Source organism: Colossoma macropomum, unplaced genomic scaffold (assembly GCF_904425465.1).
Source record: "Colossoma macropomum unplaced genomic scaffold, Colossoma_macropomum, whole genome shotgun sequence".
Taxonomy (NCBI): Eukaryota; Metazoa; Chordata; class Actinopteri; order Characiformes; family Serrasalmidae; genus Colossoma; species Colossoma macropomum.
Window position 1 is genome coordinate 69,522 of NW_023495949.1, and position 4,841 is coordinate 74,362.

A 4,841-nucleotide genomic window follows, 5' to 3' on the forward strand; every position below is an offset into this window, starting at 1 on the left:
CTGTAGAACACCTTTAGATTCCATCAAGAAACTATCAAATACAAGAATCAGCCACTGGTCACCTGTTAAACCATTAGGATCCTTTACACTGTGATATCAACCCATTAAAAAAGTCAAAACTCATTACAAAACCATCAGGAACCAACAGAAACTCTTAATGGTTTCTATGTTGTTGTTTTTCAGGAGGGCAGCTAAACCAGCCTGGAATTACACGAGGCAGCTAGTGTGAAAAGACAATGTGGCTAAACTACAGCAGGATGACCGTTATTCAGCAGCCAGCTCACGCCCTGGGTGGTGCGCTGCCTTCGCCCAAAAATATAGACCAAAAAAAACCCCAACAATAATAAAAACTCTGTCTTTTTGAATAAGAGAAATATTTTTGTAAAAATACTATTGATTATTAGTTGGCACCACATTTTAAGTAACCATAATTTTATTTCTGATTCCAACCCAGTAAACATTTGGCCGTTGAAACAACGTTGAAATCACGTATCTGACTGCCGTTTAAACTACGCTTTATTAAGGTTCAAAATGAAAGTTGAAAAGACGTCTAAACTTAGCCGTTGAAAAAACGGCCAAAATAGTCACATTAAAGACGTCATTTTAAGGCCGTTGATTTAACGTTGAAATCACGTACATAACTGCTGTTTAATTTACGTTTTCTTATGGTTGAAAATGAAAGTTGAAAAGACGTCTAAACTTAGCCGTTGAAAAAACGGTCAAAATAGTCACAGTAAAAACGTCATTTTAAGGTGTTCTAAGGCCTTGGAAAAAATTATCAATTATAAATTAAAAGGCATTGAAAAGTCATCCAAAATTAATTTCCACTAGTACACTCTCGAAAAAGATAACACTTTAGCATGAATCCTATATAGAACCATTTCATGCTTAATACACTGTACAATAGAAGAACCTTTTTTGGTGCTATATAGAATTAATTTTTCTATATAGAACCATATACAATGCATTATCTGTCAATGTGAAGAACCTTTTTACCATGCAAAAAACTTCCTGTAGTTAACTAACAATTTTGATTCCAATGTAAACATAAAACAAACTTTGTTAAATGGAAACTTTATTGAAAACGTGTAGTTATTATTAATTTCATTTGTGGAACATAAAACTGGACCATGAACTTCGTTAGGACTAAGACAAAGATCCTATGCATCAATTCAGAAAGAATTTTCAAACGTTTGAACCATAAGCTGTGTCAGTATTGTACATGATTTTCAATGTTTTAATGTAAAGGAAATCAAGGTGATTATTTAACAAGACAAAATCTTGCATTTTAGTTTCTGAGAAGTCAAACAAGAAAAGAAAAAAAAAAGTTAAAAGCTCTGCAGGGGGCATGCTTGAGGTGATCGACCACAGCAGAATCCATCTCATGAGCTGTGGCTTTGTTGTTCCACTTCAGAACTGCAGCTAACATAAAACACAAACAAGACTGTTACAATTAATGCACACACAAAGCACTAAAATCTCCTGGCAAAAACAGACAGATCTGTGGAAGGTGAAAGCCATTCTAACATCATACTTATTACTTTAGTCTTACTTATCAATTAATAGTCACAATGCCACAAGGCCTTTGACAGCTTTTAATTCACATATATTTAAACCTTTCAAATCTGAAATATGTTTCCATATAATATACATAATATTTTCCTGTCTGCAATGTAGCCAATAAGGAGGCAACTGATAATTACAAATCTATTTTTTAGTTATTTTTAAATGTTTATTTCAGTGGGCTTCTAAACAACTGCGAAGTAGTGATGTTGTGATATGTTCTTTTAAATGCAAAGGGCTTGAGCTTGTCTCTAATTTTATATACTGTCTCTAATTTTATATATTCTCCTAAGACTCATGAGATTTCTAAACTCTGTACTAGACTGCTGGGAACTGAAAAGCCTCTCTCTTATTTTGGTCAGTGTTTATTTGTTAAAAGAACAAAGCACAGTCCAAAGAACGAACTGGATAGTAAATAGTACAGAATGCAGCTATATAACACTTTTTTATATGCCTTACAAATTCCAATATCAAATTTGACTGAAATGACTACAATTAATGATTCTGCTTCTTTAGTTTAGTATTGGTGTTAAGTGTAACATTGCTCAAACACTAGAAGACAATATTAACCCAGATGTTTTTCCATAAATACATCCCTAAAACTTCTCTCAACCCTCATCTAGGTCTCCATTAGAGTCAGCAGACTTGTCAGTGTAGTGTAGGACACAGAAAGACTTACTTTGAACTATAGAAATGAACAAAACCTCACCACTACGGCCATTTTAGGCAACACAAAGGCTGCACAGGACTGATGTTGGATCAGTAATTATGACTGTCATTTCCATAAAAAACTATTCTAGCTCAGCAATCTTACTCCTGAGACAGAGAGGTCACCCATGGCACTTACTCTGTGATGACGTTTTGTTCACTTTTATAGCCCACAGTATGTCATATTGTGTTGCACACCACACTGAGAAGTCTGCGCCACCTTAATGAAGACATGAAATGATTTAGGTGAATATTGACTTCTAGTGTTTGTTAGAAATGTTAGCTTCACAGCTCCATTGCTAAACTAAAGACACAAACTTTGGACACCAATTATGTCTTGGCCAAAAGACTACATTGGGGGTAAGCAGAAAACTGTTTAAATTTTATATTTTGCTAAACCATTCCTTTAAACAGGTTCTTAGTCATAAAATGAGTGTGGCAACTGATAACCAGGAAACCGGTACATAAATTGTTAACACATTACGTTCTATTCTGTTTGCGATAATACTTACTTTTTTAACTTGTGCACATTATTTGACCACTGCCAGTATGTTGTTGTGGCACACAGACAAATCCAGTCAGCTTCTGAAACAAATATTTGTTTGCAAAAGACGACAGTCAGCAACAGTTAATTCAGTAACTTATCGCTGATAGGACATTTCATTGTCTAATAAAACCTCACTAATGATTTCAACGTGTGTAGCCAAAGCTAATGAACGAAGCATCAGAATGACTGCCACATTTCCACTCTCCACTAACATCTAGAAACAGAGCTGTAGCTTCTGCAGCTGTATAAAAAAAATAAACTAGCTAGCTAGCTAGCGTTAGCTACTCAAATTACCTAGCTGCATAAGCTAACTACTTTCAAATTTGGTAAAATAATCATTAATTGTGGTAGTTCATTTCAAAGTAAAAATATGCTCCTGGCAGTTTTAAAATGAGCCTCGAGCTATTCATGTATGTGACTACAAGCTTAGATAAATATAGCTAATGTAGCTCAATATAGCTAACGGCTAACTTTTACAAATGAGCCCGCGCAAAAATCCAAGATGAACGCCGACGCAGACGCTATATGGAGCGCTACATTCACAATATACAGCTGCTATTCACGTTAGCGTTTTACTAGAATGATTATGTGGTGTTTCTAACAAGTTATTAGCAAATACTTATACAGGGCAACAACAGAAACAGCTAATGTCAGAAAACGTGTGTTGTCGTGATGAATCAGTAGCGTTAGCTAGCGATCTTAGCTTTTATCAGGACCTTCACCATCAATCACACTGAATTAAGGGAAATAAAATGACCGCTACATTCGTTAATAAGGTTTTAATTCGCTATATTCAGCCAATACAGACAAATCTTTAAATCTGCGTTAATGACGTGCCCAACCGACCGCTATGTTTCCCGTAGTTAGCACGACTGTTCAGCACTAGCTAACCTTAGCAAGACAGCTTCAGCAGCTGTATCAAATACTAACTAGCTAGCTAGCTGGCTAACATGTACCCTCTATTAATAAACAAACGATAATACTAGATAATATTTAAAAAAATCTTTGTAAGCTTAGTGACTCGTATATGGCAAAAGGTCCACCTAAAACGGCCAGCTAACGTTTACTCACCTGGACCAATGTGGACAGTAGCGCTGTGCGCTGTGGACGGCTCGCTGAAGACTTTCTCAGACGAGGACCTTCCATAGGGGCAGTGATCGGTGTCCGTTCAGATGGATATCGCGGCTTCTCAAACCCGCTTGATACATCCAACAAACCCACAGCGCTTAAATGACAGGACTGCCTTGCTGACAGTGGAAATGCAGCTGCAAACAGGATTGCAAATATTCATTTTGGCAGAGCTGAAGGGCCATGATGACGAAATACAATAAAATGGGCGTTTTTTATGTCAGAGTCAGACCGTATTAAGATAATGAAAATGAATGGTCAAAAACGCTGCTTTTCTATATTAAAAGTTTCCAGCTTTTATACAATACAATAAATTAAAACGCAAATATGTTTGCATTCAAATTTGAATTGTGTCTTAAATAAAGCACACTGCTATGAGATATGCAATTACAAACACCATTTAGCACTTGCATTAAAATTTGAAAAAAGTCCAGGAAATATAGAAAAGCTGATGGCACCATGTTAAATAATGACATGATGATTGTTATTATCATGATCGTTATCATTATTTTTGGGTTATAGTGAAACGTCCATTGACGTTATTAACAAATCACCAATGGATTGACTTTTTGAAACGGATTTTGGACGTCTACTGACGTTATTAACAGGTCATCAATGGACTGACTTTTTGAAACTGATTTTGGACGTCTATGGACGTTATTAACAGGTCATCAATGGACTGACTTTTTGAAACTGATTTTGGACGTCTATGGACGTTATTAACAGGTCAGCAATGGACTGACTTTTTGAAACGGATTTTGGACGTCTATTGACGTTCATAACATGTCCCCGACTGACCGACTATTTTTAAACACATTTTGGACGTCCACAGACGTTCTTTGTTTACTGGGAACGTTTAAACAAATATTCCTGCCGTGGCGCATGAATACTTTAA

At 35.9% G+C, this 4,841-nt stretch overlaps 1 long non-coding RNA gene across 2 annotated transcripts; it reads right to left on the bottom strand.

Moving 5' to 3' along the window:
* Positions 1-1,058: 1,058 nt before the first annotated feature.
* On the bottom strand, positions 1,059-3,917 carry LOC118803725. Of its 2 annotated transcripts, XR_005006917.1 has the most exons (3): positions 3,890-3,917; positions 2,784-2,856; positions 1,059-1,422 (listed from the first exon to the last, which is right to left on the bottom strand). It is a non-coding gene; the product is annotated as an uncharacterized LOC118803725 (long non-coding RNA). The 2 variants fall into 2 exon arrangements; XR_005006916.1 differs by lacking the exon at positions 3,890-3,917 and having other exon boundaries at positions 2,784-2,872.
* Between the last annotated feature and the right edge of the window lie 924 nt (positions 3,918-4,841).